The sequence below is a fragment of the Rhinopithecus roxellana genome, chromosome 6 (assembly GCF_007565055.1).
Source record: "Rhinopithecus roxellana isolate Shanxi Qingling chromosome 6, ASM756505v1, whole genome shotgun sequence".
In the NCBI taxonomy this organism is placed as follows: domain Eukaryota; kingdom Metazoa; phylum Chordata; class Mammalia; order Primates; family Cercopithecidae; genus Rhinopithecus; species Rhinopithecus roxellana.
Window position 1 is genome coordinate 97,118,316 of NC_044554.1, and position 15,652 is coordinate 97,133,967.

The 15,652-nt window shown below is 52.6% G+C and overlaps 1 long non-coding RNA gene across 1 annotated transcript; it reads right to left on the bottom strand.

Moving 5' to 3' along the window:
• Positions 1-13,073: 13,073 nt before the first annotated feature.
• On the bottom strand, positions 13,074-15,285 carry LOC104681241. The gene is made up of 3 exons (XR_750552.2): positions 15,073-15,285; positions 13,757-13,916; positions 13,074-13,440 (listed from the first exon to the last, which is right to left on the bottom strand). It is a non-coding gene; the product is annotated as an uncharacterized LOC104681241 (long non-coding RNA).
• Positions 15,286-15,652: the final 367 nt, after the last annotated feature.

The following is a 15,652-nucleotide window of genomic DNA, read 5'->3' on the forward strand; positions in this document are numbered from 1 at the left end:
GGAGGTAAAATTTGCATAACAGAAAATTAACCATGAACCACTTGTAAAGGGTACAATTCAGTGGCATTTAGCACACTCACTTCTGTCTGGTTCTGAGGCATGTGTGTCACCCCAAAAGGAAGCCCTGTCCCCATTACTAGTCATGAGTGATCCTCGTTTTACAAGAACACACATGAATGAATGGACATACCTTGAATGCATTGGAAAGGTTGCCTGTGGGTGTGGGTGGTGGGTTAGGACTGATGGCAATAAAAGGGACTGGATAAATAAAACCTCTGTATTCCAGGGTCAAAAAGAGATTTAAAAACTAAAAGAGGCCGGGTGCAGTGGCTCACGCCTATGATCCCAGCACTTTGGGAGGCCAGGCGAGTTTGAGACCAGCCTGGCCAACATGGTTAAATCCTGTCTCTTCTAAAAATACAAAAATTAGCCAGACGTAGTGGCGGGCGACTGTCATCCCGGCTTCTAGGGAGGTGGAGGCAGAAGAATCGCTTGAACCAGGGAAGTGGAGGTTGCGGTGAGCCATTGCACTCCAGCCCGGACAACAGAGTAAGACCCTGTCTCGGGGAAAACAAACAAAACAAAATAAACAAAACAGCAACAACAAAACAGAAGCTGCAGGTTCTGATTCCCTTTACCCCATGCATTCAGGGAGTAGAGACCCTGGAAGGACCCTGGACCCCAGGAGGCTGCCCCTCGTCTACTACTCAGCCTCCTGGTGCAGGACAGAGAACAGGCTGGAGTTGGTGCTTGGACTTGGGCCTGGGGAGGCGCCCAGCAGAGGGAGCGAGGCGATGATTGGGAGGCTGTTGGTGTGAGGCAGTGAGGAGGGGACAGACAGAACAGGGCTTGAGGACTCTCTTGGGGGGTGTATGGCGTGGTGCTGTCTGGGTGGCTGCCAGGGAAAGGGGCAAGGACCTGAGAGGTGTCAGGCCCCACTTTCTCGTGGTCCCCAGGCTTGGGGCAGGGCAGGGCTTCCTTTTCCAAGCAAGAAACCCAGACATGTGGCTTTGCCAGAGGCCGTTTTGTTTTTGGATTTGAGAATTTATTTATATGAAAAGTCTTACCAAGGTATAAACATTCTGGGCCTTTGCACATGCTTTGGCCTCAGCTGGAACGTTCCTTCCAAGCAAGCCCCCTCTCCCACTGCGTGTCCGCCTGGTGAACTCCGGCCCCTCTCAGGGTGCAACTCCCTTCAGAAAGCTTTCTCAAACCAGCGTCCTCCCCTGCAGCCCCAGAGCGGCCGCTCTCTCCTCGGGGACCCACAGCCCTTCCAGCCTCCTGGTCTCACTTGACAGTCACCTCCATTTTTCCATCCGTCTTTCCTCCGTGCCCCACTTAGCAGTGAAGCCTCCTCTGCCTTGGTTTCCCCTTTTTGCAGGTGCCCGGGACACAGTGGAACTCAGCTCGGGTCAGACAGATGGGTGACACGTGAATGTTCAGTTACACCTGTGGGGCTCGGGGCTGGGGCCGAGGCTATCTTCCCAGCATCGGGTCATCTGATTTGAGTGTGGGTAGTCTCCAGGGCCCCTCCTCACCTTCCCTCCGCTACCGCAGGCAGCATCCCCAGTCTCTCTGCTGCCAGAGATCTAGGTGCCCAGGTCTGCGAGGTGCTTGCTTTTTGGGCAGTCAAGACCCCAGAACCAAGACGGCAGAGGGGAGATGAGACGAAGCAGGTTCCCACCTCAGGGGGCTTGGTGACAGGGCCCAGGCTGATATGTGTTGTGTTCGTGTCAACTGCCCTGGGTTGGCCAGAGAGGTGGAGTCACCATGGAGATCCTGCCCCCCCACCCCCTGAGGCCGAGCTGCTGAGCTTGGATCTGAGAGAAGGAGCAACTTCCTCCAGGGACCCCAGGGATGCCCCCCTGACAGCGTCGCAGGCCCTGTCTCCAAGGGGAACTCTGTTCCCAGACCAGAGGCCTGCCCGGGCCATGCTGGGAGACCTTGTTTAAGCCCCAATTTGGGAACTTGAGGGAGAGAAGGGATTTCTTTTTCTTTCTTTCTTTTTTTTTCTTTTTTAATGCATGTACTTTGGTTTTCCGTGCAACCAACTCCTAAAGCCACGACTCCACTCCCCCCTTGGCAGGGATGCCCGCCTCGTGCTGTTGACCTTGGCAGTGGGTCTGCGGGGACTGGAGCTCTCACACCATAAATTCCTGTCTTCTAGGAATTCAGCCTGGGAAAGAAAAGAAACACGGAGGAGAATATTTGATTAACATTTTTCCAACGTGACCACATCACAGGGGCGTGTGGCCGGAATTCTCACCCTGGACTGGGTGGGGCGGGACTCGGCTCGTGGCCCGGCTGCTGGGGAGGGGTGGGCCTGGGTTTTGGGGGGCCCTTCTGGCCTGAAGGAAGAGTAGGGTCTGGCCTGGCATTTCCCCTTGGGATCGGGATTGGGGAGGTTCCTGGGCAGAAGCCGGGCTGAGTCGGCCACCCAAAGGGTGAGCAGCTCAAGGAGCTTATCATCAACTTAGGGCCGCGAGGGATTGGACTCTGAGCTCAGGATGAACCTCAGGGGTTGGGGGCTCTGGCCTTGACTTCTGGCTCCTGACTCTGGGCAGAACCTTCTCTGATCCCAGATTTAGTCTTTTATTTATTTATTTTTTTGAGATGAAGTCTTGCTCTGTCACCCAGGCTGGAGTGCAGTGGTGCCATCTCAGCTCACTGCAACCTCCACCTCCCAGGTTCAAGCAATTCTCCTGCCTCAGCCTCTTGAGCAGCTGGGATTACAGGTGCCAGCCACCTTGCCTGGCTAATTTTTGTATTTTTAGTTGAGACAGAGTTTCACCATGTTTGTCAGGCTGGTCTCAAACTCCTGACCTCAAGTGATCCTCCCGCCTCAGCTTCCCAAAGTGCTGAGATTACAGGCATGAGCCACCATGCGTGGCCTACGTCTTAACTCCAACTCCAGACTGAGACCTGGCTCCAGGTCTACAGTGTCCTCTGAGCCCGGCCCACGATGACTTGTGGCCCAGACCCCAGCTGGTTTTGGGCTTCCCTCTGTTTGAGCTCTTGCACAGCAATCCTGCATTCCCCCTTCACTGTCTGAGAACTTTTTTTTTTTGAGACAGAGTCTCACTCTGTCACCCAGGCTGGAGTGCAATGGTGCCAACTCAGCTTACTGCAACCTCCGCCTCCCGGGTTCAAGAGACGATTCTCCCACCTCAGCCTCCCGAGTAGCAGGGATTACAAGTGTGCACCACCATGCCTGGCTACTTTTTTTTTGCATTTTTAGTAGAGATGGGGTTTCACCATGTTGGCCAGGCTGGTCTCGAGCTTCTGACCTCAAGTGATCCGCCCTCCTGAGGCTCCCAAAGTGCTAGGATTACAGGTGTGAGCCACCGTGCCCGGCACTATCCAAGAACTTCCGACCCTTCGTCCTCAGCCTCAGGCTAGCTCTAGGGGACTGTCCTTACCCTTATGCCTCCAAATGTCCAAGCCTGTGGCCATCTCCCTGTGGATGAGAGGCCACTTCTACCAAAGGGTGATCCCACCCACGTCGGTTCCCCTTCCCTCCCCTCCACCTGCTCAGACGTCTCAGCCCACGCACCGCCTTTAGGGTTCCAGTCACACCTCCTTTTATTGGCCCCTTCTCGTTGGCATTTAAGCATTCCTTGAACAAAATAAAAGAAACCCCTCCTTGAACCCCACTCCCACCTCTGGCTGCCCCCATCTCTCACCTCTCTGTCACAGCCAAAGTCTTCAAAGAGCTGTCTGCACATATGTTTCTACTTCTCACCTGCTGCTCACTCCTTGGCTGGCTCCTGCCTGGATCTGGCCCACATCTGCCACCCAAACACTCTCACCCAGGTCAGCAGTGACTTCCATGCAGCCCAACCTGATAGCACTGTTGTGTTTGGTATTTATTTATTTCGAGACAGGGTCTTGCTCTGTTGCCCAGGCTGGAGTGCAGTGGCGTGATTCTAGCTCACTGCAGCCTCCAACTCCTGGGCTCAAGTGATCCTCCTGCCTCAGCCCCCTGAGTAGCTGGGGCCACAAGTGCATGCCACTATGACTGGCTAATTTTTTTTTTTTTTTTTTTTTTTTTTTTTACTTTTTGTAGGGATGGGGGTCTCGCTGTGTTGACCAGGCTGGTCTTGAACTCCTGGGGTCAAGCAATCCTTCTGCCTTTGCCTCCCAAAATGCTGGAATGACAGGCATGAACCACCATGTCTAGCCCAGCTTGATGTATAGAAATGCAAATCTTTGCCAGGAGCAGTGGCTCATGTCTGTAATCCCAACAGTTTGGGAGGCCGAGGCAGGAGGATTGCTTGAGCCCAGGAGTTCAAACCTGGGCAAGATAGTGAGACTCTATCCCTACGAAAAGTTAAAAAAAAAAATTAGCCAGACATGGTGGTGCACACCTGTAGTCCCAGCTACTTGGGAAGCTGAAGTGGGAGGATCACTTGAGCCTGGGAGGTGGAGGTTGCAGAGCCCAGAAGTTTGAGGCTGCAGTGAGCTGTGATGGAACCACTGCACTCCAGCCTGGGTGACAGAGTGAGACCCTGTCTCGAAAAAAGAAACCAAATCTTATCATGCCACTTGCCTAAAACCAGTAACTTCCCACCAGCTGTAGGATAACAGAAAACCCCTTTCATGCCCCAAGGGCCCTGTGATATCTGGCTCCAGACTACTGCGCCCATCTCACCCCCAACTCTCTTTCTCCAGCTCTGCTCCAGCTATCTTCACCCCCCACCCCTGGCCTGAAGCCACTTTGTTCCCCTCTGAGCCAAGACTTGGCGTCCCTCTCCCTGAAGCCCTCTCTTCCTCATCTCTCTTCTCTTGCGACTGGCTGGCTGATGTCCGCTCAGCTACTGTCTTCACTCAGACATCACTCCCACCAGGAAGCCTTCTGTTATCTCCAAGTCTGGCCTGGGCTCTCCCACATCACATACATCGTGATTTCCTGGCTCTCTGACTTCTAGTTTGGAAGCCCCCCAGGGGCAGAGGCTGGGTTCGTGTGCCCACTGGTGGTTTTCCTGTTCCAGTGATAGGGTGGCCACTCAGGAAACATTTCTGGAATGAATAAAGAACGGGTTTGTCTATGAAAGGTCCTCCAGTGGATCATGAGCTCCAGGTGGCTGGGTCCCTGGCTTATGTTTCTTTGTTTTCCTAAGGACTGGGGAAGCCCCGGTACACAGGACAGTGGGGATTGGCTAAACCAATGAATGAATGAAAACAGGGGCTGGGGGCGGTGAAGACGGGAGGAGAGGGGCTGCGGGTGTTCCCCTCTCCTAGAAGTTGCTGGACCATGGAGTTGTGAGCAGGGAAGCATGGGAACCAAGGAGACCCAAGTGTTTCTCCTTTTCTGAGATGGGGGAGTTCTACTGAGGTCAGGAGTTAGAGACCAGCCTGGCCAACATGACAAAACCCCATCTCTACTAAAAATACAAAAATTAGCCAGGTGTGGTGGTGCACATCTGTAATACCAGATACTCGGGAGGCTGAGGCAGGAGAATCCCTTGAACCTGGGAGGCAGAGGCTGCAGTGAGCCAAGATCGTGCCACTGCACTCCAGCCTGGGCAACAGAGTGAGACTCCATCTCAAAAAAACAAAAAAAAGAAAAAAAGATGGCGAGGATACTGGGTCACTCACTGGTGGGAAAACAGGGCAGACAAACTAGCCTGGGGCTGTCTGGGAAGAGGAAGAGTGGGTTGCGGGTGTGGGGATACCCCATGGGCAGGGAAGAGGTTCAAAGCAATCATGGCACAGAGAGGTGCCTCTCCTTTGACAAAGAGAATCTGAGGACCAGAGAGGGTTGGCAGCTTGCCCAGACACACACAGTGGCCGGGGTTAGAGCTGGGCACTGGAACCAGGACCCCGACTTTGAGACATGGGCTTAGCATACCCAGGAGACTGTACCACTCTTGGCGTTAACCTTCACTTCCTGTGCCCACATTGTCATACCTGGTGAGACCACCTGGCTGTCTACAACCTCTGACTTTTTCAGAGCCTCTTTTCTCCTCCGCAACCTGCTTATAATACCCGCCCATCAGCCCTCCTGAGCCAGCTTAGTCATGGGCCTCAAATTCCCTGGAACCCACTGACTTCTCCCCGCCCACCTCAACCAGGCCCTGCCACTCTCATTATGCACTTGACCCTTGACCCCTCTGTAGTGCAAGCTTTGTACTAAAGTGCAAGCTTCCCTTTCTCTGAGTTTTGCAGGCTATCCTTCTAGTTCCTCCTGTTTGGGATTCATTCCCACCCTATCCGCCAGAGTCATTTACACACTGATGCAGGGTGGGGAGTGGGGGGCAGTGAAGGGCTGGAGGAAAGTTGAGACAGGGTCTCACTCTGTTGCCCAGGGTGGAGTGCAGTGGGGCAATCATGGCTCACTGCAGCTTCAACTTTCTGGGCTCAAGTGATCCTCCTTCCTCAGCTTCCTGAGTAGCTGGGACTACAGGTGCACACAACCAAGCCCAGATAATTTTAATTTTTTTTGTAGAGATGGGGTCTTGCTATGTTTCCCAGGCTAATCTTGAACTCCTGGCCTCCAGCCATCCTCCTGCCTTAGCCTCAAAGCCCTGGGATTATAGGCATGAGTCACTGTGCCCAGCTGGGAATATTTTTTCTTAGGACATCACCAAATGATCCTACATTTCATTTAAAAGAAAACACCAATGACAACTGTTTTAGAATTCCAGGACAAGAGGAGAAATGAAATGAAGTAAGACCTTGCAAATATTGATATTAAGAACAGTGTTTATTGTACACCTACAAGTGTGGCAGGCACCAAGCCAAGTGCTTCACAGAGATTATCAACCTGTGCTCACTACAGCCCTAGATGAGGTTGTTGCTGGGGGAGTCTCCACCACTACCTCTACCTCATATGTGAAAGAACTTTTGCTAAAGGAACATTCCTGTCCTTGCTTTCCATCCTTGTTTCTCCTCTCTCAGTATTTTCTGCTGTGCTCCATAGTAATTTTCTGGGCATAGGGTTTATCTGAGAAAGTGTGTGTGCGGTGAAGACCTAGGGGATCTGGTACTACCTATGACTAGAGTGCTTGAGTCTATCTAAAGCAGGGGTGAATGTCAGAATGCCCACTGAGGCTTTGTTTTTTATCTTGTTTTTTCCATCATTATCCCTTTCATTTCCTTTTCCTGTCTTATTGCATTGGCTAGGAACTCCAGTGCAATGCTAAATACAAGTTGTGACAGTGGATAGCAATCACCTCTACTCAACAATAAGGCTGATGTTTTATCAGCCATCTGATGTCTATATCTAGTTCTCAGTTTGCTCTGAATGTGTGAGGGAGATATTACAGGCCTCTGTATTGGTTTGTTCTTGCACTGCTATAAATAAATGCCTGAAACTGGGTGATTATCAAGAAAAGAGGTTTAATTGGCTCACGGTTCCACAGGCTGTACAGGAAGCATGGCTGGGGAGGCTTCAGGAAACTTATAATCATGGCAGAAGGGTGAAGGGAAACCAGGCATGTCTTCACATGGCTATAGCAAGGGGAAGAGAGAGAAAGGGAGGTGCTACACATTTTAAACCACCAGATATCACAAGAACTCACTATCACGAGAACAGCACCAAAGGGGAAATTCCCCCACAATGATCCAATCACCTCCCACCTGGCCTCACCTCCAACTTTAAGGATTATAATTTGACATGAGATTTGGGCGGGGTCAGAGAACTAAACCATTTCAATCTCCCAGAAGTCCATTTTACAGATGAGGAACTATGAGGTAACTCGCCCAAGGTCACATATTTATTAAGTGGCAAAGCTCTTATGTGGATCTCCGCCAGTTTGACTTCAAAGCCCATAATCTTAACTACTGTGCTATGAAGTCTTCCATAAAACGTAGCCTAAGGGAACAATCATTTAATAGCATGATGCTGGAGTAAGATCACGGATACGCACCATTCGAATGGGTTACAAAGCAGCAATTATGTGTAAGAACCAATGCTACATAAAAATGCAATCCAGGATAACACAAGCATTACACAACAATGGGAAATGGGGCAGGCATTTGAGGTGGGAGCAAATAAGCTAACACTTTATATCTAACACTAAAACGACCTCCAGACAGATTAATAAACTTAAAACTTATATAAATAAGTAATAAAATTCTAGACTAGCTAGTAGGAAATAAATCGAATTCTTTTTTAGCCTCTGGAAAAGCGTTCATAACTTTTCCTTAACTTCCTTAATGTTCCTTAAATTTTCTAAGGAGTTTTATAAATGTTCTAGCAAAAGAAGAAATCACATGGAAAAAGACGAATCTGTTTGGCCATGTGTTGAGTGGTGTTGTGGGGTGGCGAAGGGGTCCCCAGGAGTGCCCCTACTGAGGACATGGCAGGAGTGACCGACCGTGTAGGAGGAAGCCATGGCAACCAGCAGTGTCCATCATTTTTGAAGGCCGAGAAATGACACCAACATACTTTCGTGATTGCCACGTTGCACTCTCTGGAATTCCCCCGCCCCGGCAACCTTTGGATGTTCACGCAAGTCACACCCTTAGGAACACTTACACCCTTGATGGTGCACAAGACCTTACACCCTTGGAGTTCCACAAATGCATTTTCCCTCGGCTTCATGCACCCATTGGTCTCCCACAAAAGTGCTCCTTTGGGGCCAGGCACAGTGACTCACGCCTGTAATCCCAGCACTTTGGGAGGCTGAGGTGGGCAAATCACTTGAGGTCAGAAGTTTGAGACCAGCCTGGCCAACATAGTGAAACCCCATGTTTACTAAAAAATATACAAAAATTATCTGGGCGCGGTGGCTCACGCCTGTAATCTCAGCACTTTGGGAGGCCAAGGTGGGCAGATCACTTGAGGTCAGGCGTTCAAGACCAGCCTGGCCAACATGGTGAAACCCCGTCTCTACTAAAAGATACAAAAATCAGCCAGGCATAGTGCCTGTAATCCCAGCTACTCAGGAGACAGAGGCAGGAGAATAGCTTGAATCCAGGAGGTGGAGGTTGCAGTGAGCTGGGATCGTGTCACTGCACTCCACTCTGGGCAACAGAGCAAGATTCCATCTCAAAAAAAAAAAAAAAAAAAGTCATCGATTATAAGGTGCATCAGTTGTAAGGTTTCCTATGCCCTCTGCAGAGGAGTACCACTCCCGAAGGATGAGTGCACCCACACTGCAGCCACGCCAAGTGCCTGCCCTTCTCCCTCGGCCCTCGCTTCTCTCTGCCTGTCCGGTAACCTACACACGATGCCCTGTCCAGCTGCACACCCACAACAGGGCAGAGACCTCTGAAGAGCGGCCAGTGTTGGGAGATGATTCTACCCGCCGCTGGTGCCCCTGATACCCGGCTGGGCTGCGTGTCCCCAAACAAGATGACTAGGCTGATCCCTCACCCAGGGTCCCCTGTGACCAGGGACAAAGCTTCAAGCCAGGTTCAGGCCTTCTCTGGGCTTCAAATGCATTGGCCCTTCCAGGGACTTCCCCTGCAAGACTGTGATCTCATGGGCCCTTTCCCCAGCTGGGACTGGACAAGGAGCCAGCCCTCGGGCACCGGCCTCGTTGCCGCCCACCTTGAAGTCTTCGTGGAGGGCAGAACATGTTTTTAAAACACAAAAAACTCATCCTGTCTGAACCGAACATTTTTCTCTGCTTGTTGAACAACACCATTTACATTCCTGGGCCAGTCGGCGGCCAAGATATTTATAGCCCTGCCCTGGCACTCCATCTTGCCTAATTGGCGTGGCCTGACGGGGGCCCTATCCGTCCTGGTAAGTGGGCCTCTCACCAGCCTCCAGCGGGCCCTCTGCCAGCCCGGACGTTCCCAGGCCTGGGTTGGGGAGGTGGCCCTCACCCCGTCTGCTGCCCAGGCCCCTCTCCAGGGGACTTGGTCATGCCAGGGAAGCCCCCAAGAGCAAACAACTGGCCCAGGCCACCTGGACTGTCCAGCCCAAGGGCGGCTGGGGATCACTGACAGCATCTGCGCAGACATTCCCAGGCATCCACGCTGCCCTCAGCCTCCCTGTCACCCTCACTCCATCCCCCGAGCTTACAGAGGAAGCCCTGTCACTCCGCTGCCTGATGACCTCACGGTCCCCTGTCCCGCAGGATGGAGCCTCAGCTCCTTTGTGGGGTCTGGAAGGATCATCACTGTTTGTGCAGTGACAGCCCTGCCACTTCTCGCTCTCTGTCCCAGCCACGAGGAGGGATTTTAGGCTTCCTAGCAAGGGAAGCTGGGCTCCAGGCCTTTTTTTTTTTTTTTATTGAGTCTGAGTCTCTCTCTGTGGCCCAGACTGGAGCGCAGTGGTGCGATCTCCACTCACTGCAATCTCTGCCTCCCAGGTTCAAGTGATTCTCCTGTCTTAGTCTCCCAAGTAGCTGGGACTACAGGCGTGCACCACTAATGCCCGGCTAATTTTTGTACTTTTAGTGAAGATGGGGTTTCACCATGTTGGCCATGCTGGTCTTGAACTCCTGACCTCAAGTGATCCCCCCCGCCTTAGCCTCCCAAAGTGCTGGGATTACAGGTGTGAGCCACAGTGTCCGGCCAGCCAACCCATCTTCTGAGGCTCAGTTTCCACATCTGAAAAATGGGAAGCTGTAATACTCCCTGCCTCATAGGGTGGTCGAGTTAGATCCAGTAGGAGAAGCACTGCATAAGTGCTAGCTGCTTGAAAAAATTTTTTCATTTAGAGACAGGGTCTAATGCTGTTATTATCATATTACGTCATTACGCTCTCACTGCTGTCATATCAGTTGCAAATTCATTCAACAGATGTGAGTGCCTCCCGGGGGCGCAGCAGTGAGTGAGACAAAAGGTGAACATGCCGTTATAAATTAAGGTAAATTCCCATGAAGGAGACACACAAGGGGCTCTGAGGGAAAAGACTTGGGGAAACCTAGTTTGGGTTACTGAAGAAAGTAAGCTCTGGCCAGGTGTGGTGACTCACACCTGTAATCCCAGCACTTTGGGAGGCCAAGGCGAGTGGACCACTTGAGCTCAGGAATTCGAGGCCAGCCTGGCCAACATGGTGAAACCCCGCCTCTACTAAAAATACAAAAATTAGCTGGGTGTGGTGGCGGGCGACTGTAATCCCAGCTACTCGGGAGGCTGAGGCAGGAGAATCGCTGGAACCCGGGAGGCATAGGTTGCAGTGAGCCAAGGTTGTGCCACTGCACTCTAGTCTGGGCGACAGAGCGAGACTCTGTCTCAAAAAAAAAGAAAAAAGAAAGTAAGTAAGCTCCAAGCTGAGACCTCAAGTATGAGAAGGGACCAGTGGGGAAAGAATCACAGAGAAGAGCATCCAGGCAGAGGGAACAGCGTATGCAAACACACAGATTCCAGGGGAAAAGAATTGGGGGAGAGTGAAAATGGGGGAGGTGAGGCAGCACCAGGTCATGGTGAACCTCCGAGCCATTTGGATGTTGTTGATTTTGGTGCAAATGCAATAGGAAGCTCTTGGGGAAAGGGGTGGTTTAAGCAAGAGAATGTGATGGGGCCTGATTTACATTGTCCACAGATTATTCTGACTGGAGGGAGTGGAGAGGAGGCAGGGAGGCAGGGAGGAGGCTGCGCTGGCCTCCAGGGCCGAGTTGGTGGTGGCTTGACACAGGGGTGGCAGCGAGAACAGAGGGAAGTGGATTTGGGATTTATTTTGGAGGTAGAATTGACGAGTCTTGGCGGTGGCCGGGGTGTGGGTGGTGAGGGCGGGACCATCCAAAGATGCCTCCCAGTTTTCTGGCTGGAGCCATCAGGCAGACGATAGTGCCATTTCCCGAGATGGGGAAGTCACAGGGAGGGGCAGGCTGGGGAAGAAACCAAGAGTTGACTTTTGGACGCATTATGTTTGAGCTGCTATTTGTCCTGCCTGGCTAATGACTGACAGAGCTCTGTGGGCCTCAGAGTTACAGAAGTCGCCCCTGTTCCCCTGTGGTCCCTGCTCACGTGTGGCCCCATGAGGTGTTTCAAGGCACTGAAATTGTTCGAGCATCCTCTAGCCCCCTTTCTTGGGGCCAGCACCATCTTCTCAGGGGCAGAACTGACTCACTCCAACCACTTCATTTTGTTTTCTTTTTCTTTTTTTTTTTTGTTTTGAGACGGAGTTTGGCTCTTGTTGCCCAGGCTGGAGTGCAGTGGCGCGATCTCAGCTCACCACAACCTCTGCCTCCTGGGTTTAAGCGATTCTCCTGCCTCAGCCTCCCGAGTAGCTGGGATTACAGGCATGCACCACCACCACGTCCGGCTAATTTTGTATTTTTAGTAGAGATGGGGTTTCTCCATTTTGGTCAGGCTGGTCTCGAACGCCCAACCTCAGGTGATCCACCCGCCTCGGCCTCCCAAAGTGCTGGGATTACAGACGTGAGCCTGGCCCCAACCACTTCATGGTGAAACAATGAAGGACCTCAGCCTTGTTCACAGGCTCAGTGGGAAGGTGTCTGTGTCTCTGTTGGGATCCCCTGACTGCTATGAACTCCAGGCCTTGGGCCTGTCCCTCTTTCCTGTGCCCCTACTTCAGTCCCCACCTCCTGGATCTGCTCTGCAGAACTCTATCAGTTTTTTAGAGACAGTGTCTCTGTTACCCGGGCTGGAGTGCAGTGGTGGGATCACAGCTCCCTGCATCCTCGAACTTCTGGGCTCAAGCCATCGTCCAACCTCAGCCTCCTAAGTAGCTGGGATCACAGGCATATGCCACCACACCTGGCTTTTAAATTTTTATAGACACGGGGTCTTGCTATGTTGCCCAGGCTGGCCTTGAACTGGCCTCAAGCAATCCTCCCACCTCAGCCTCCCAAAGTGCTGGGATTACAGGCACATGCCATCATGCCCAGCTAATTTTTAAATTTTTGTAGAGAGGGAGACTTGCTATGTTGCCCAGGCTGGTCTCCAACTCCTGGCCTCCAGCAGTCCTCCAGCCCCAGCCTCCCAAAGTGCTGGGATTACAGGTGTGAGCCACCACACCTAGCCTTGCAGAACTCTTTAGAACCACATAGACTCCAGTTTGAACCCCGCCTCTGCCATCCATATCTACCAGTTATGTGAGTGTTCTCCGTTGGTGAAATGGGGTAAAGAACAATGTTCCCTTAAGGGTGTGGTAAGTATTCATTGAGATAATCCTTATAAAGCTTTCATGCCAAAGCTACTGAAAGGCAAGTGTGAAATTTGTTGTTTTTATTATTTAGTATTGCCTGATCTCCCACCCAAGCCCACCGTAAAGGTGTGATTATGAAATCCACAAGCCAGAGGCCCCCACCACCTTCTTGTCTTTTTCTGCCTCACCCCCACCCATCCCACAGCAACCTTACAAGGCTCTGATGGTGGGATTCCAGGGATCATCAACCAATGGGAAGGGAGGGGGCACTGAGTCACCCCATATTGGCGCGTGGCAGCCTCTGGGGGCTGTGGGCAGGGCTGGCCTTGTCTGGTGACTGGGGAGGGAGCTGGCAGAAGGCCGGGGAAGGGGGACAATGGGCCTTTGTCTTTGCCGAGGTTTCTCCGTCCAAGATGCTCTAGCCCCTAGACAAACATGACCTCATTCCTCCTCCAGGCTCCAGGACCCAGGGCAGAGACAGGCTTGGAGTTTGACGCACCCACCCCATTTCACAGACTGGAAAACCAAGTCGCACAAGGAAAGAAGACAAGAGGACACCGAGGCTCCAGCCCTAGGACCCAGCCAGAAGTCATGCCCTCCTGGGTTGCTGAGCCCAGGGAGGGGACTCACAAGAGGGCCTTCTAGGCAGCAAAGGTCTAGCTATCCTGCAAGCTCCTGGGACAGACAGGTTGCGCTTGGATCTGCTACTCACAGCTGTGTGGCTGTAAGCAGCTTACTCACCTTCTCCGGGCCCTGGTTTCTGCATCAGAAAGAGATGCAGGCCCGGCAGTCTCTTTCTTGCAAGGTTATGGTGCCCTTGGAGATCGCTGCTAAGAATTCAGACAGGCCCTGCTTCAAGCCATAGCACCTGCGCCCACTGCTCTGCCTTTAACGGGGTGATCTGGGAAAGACAGTGGCGATTAAGGCCCATCCCACGCAAGCCTCCAGGGCCACACACATCCCTCTCTTGCCAGGGGCTCTGCAGTGCCAAGGCCTGGTAGGAGTCTGGCATACCTTTCTGGTAGCTTCCTAAGTGACATTCTCCCACACTGGCCCTGCTGGGCTTTCACCCCCTGCCCACAGCAGTCCTCACTTCCTATGCTGATACCCCCTCCCCAGAGGGTCTTCTCCAACCTGGTCTCCATCACCCCAACCATCTGGGGACACCCCTGCACCCGAAACCTCAGCAATTCAAGTTGCAAGATGCCAGTGGGAGGGACTCCCAGCCATTCTCTCAGTCTCATCTCGAAGATGGGATAGTGGAGCTGGGCACAGTGGCTCACAGCTGTAATCCCAACACTTTGGGAGGCCAAGGCAGAAGGATGGCTGGAGGCCAGGAGTTCGAGATCAGCCTGGGCAATATAGCCAGACCCCATCTCTACAAAAAAAGTTAAAAAATTAGCCGGGCGTGGTGGTGTATGGTCCCGGCTACTTGGTAGACTGAGGCAGGAGGATTACTTGAGTCCAGGAGTTCAAGGCTGCAGTGAGCTATATTTGCGCCACTGTACTCCAGCCTGGGTGACAGAGCAAGACCCTGTCTCTAAAAATAAATGGAAAAAATGGGGCCGAGTGCGGTGGCTCATGCCTGTAATCCCAGCATTTTGGGAGGCCGAGGCGGGTGGATCACCTGAGGTCAGAAGTTCGAGACCAGCCTGCCCAACATGGCAAAACTGCGTCTCTACTAAAAATACAAAAGCCAGGCGTGGTGGCAGGGCACCTGTAATCCCAGCTATTCGGGAGGCTGAGGCAGGAGAATCGCTTGAACCCAGGAGGTGGAGGTTGCAGTGAGCCGAGACTGCGCCATTGCACTCCAGCCTAGGCGACAAAACAAAACTCCATCTCAAAAAATAAATAAATCAACAAATAAATAAATAATAAATAAGTAAAATAGGATAATGGTAATTCTTGGGGATGTGGGAGCATTGAGTGAGAGAGGAGACTCCAGGGACCTGCACAGGACTGGACACAGAGTAGATGCTTATGAAATGACAGGCGTATTAATACCAACTATTCGTCCCTGTCAAAAGTCATTCAGAACAACCTCCCAAGTCATTTACAGAAAGTAAAACCAGAGAGGGTTAGCTCTCAGCTGTCGTCACACAGCCTGTCAGTGTCAGGGCACGGTGCAGACCCGGCCTCCAGGTGCTGCCCTGGGGTTCTCAGGCCGGGCCCTGGTTCTCAGCTCAGGGACCAGGTGAGGGAGGAGGGCGAGTGAGGCTGGAGACCGACCCAGGCTCTGGCCTTTCCCTTGGCCCCGTCTTCCACCGCGGCTGCATTCCCAGTGAGATAAACAAGGGATCAGTGGGAACAAAATGGATGAAGTAACGGGGAAGATATGAGCTGGCCGCGCCCAGCCCCCAGCCCGCCCCACCCGCCTGCCTGCCAACAGGGGCGGCTTCAGGAGAGGCATGGCCGGCCCCTGAGTCTCGGCCTGTGCCAGGTACTAAGGGTGCTCAGCGCTGGCCAAGCCCTGCCTGATCCCCGGGCTCAGGTGGCAAACCCCCCGTGGTGCCCTTGGACCCTCTCTGGGCCCTGTCCCTATGCCCCACCCTCCCTAAGCTGGGATTATTTCAAATCCCCTCCACCAGAGCTTTGCAGGAGACAATTGCACGCTCCCAAGTGCAAATTCAGAGCCCC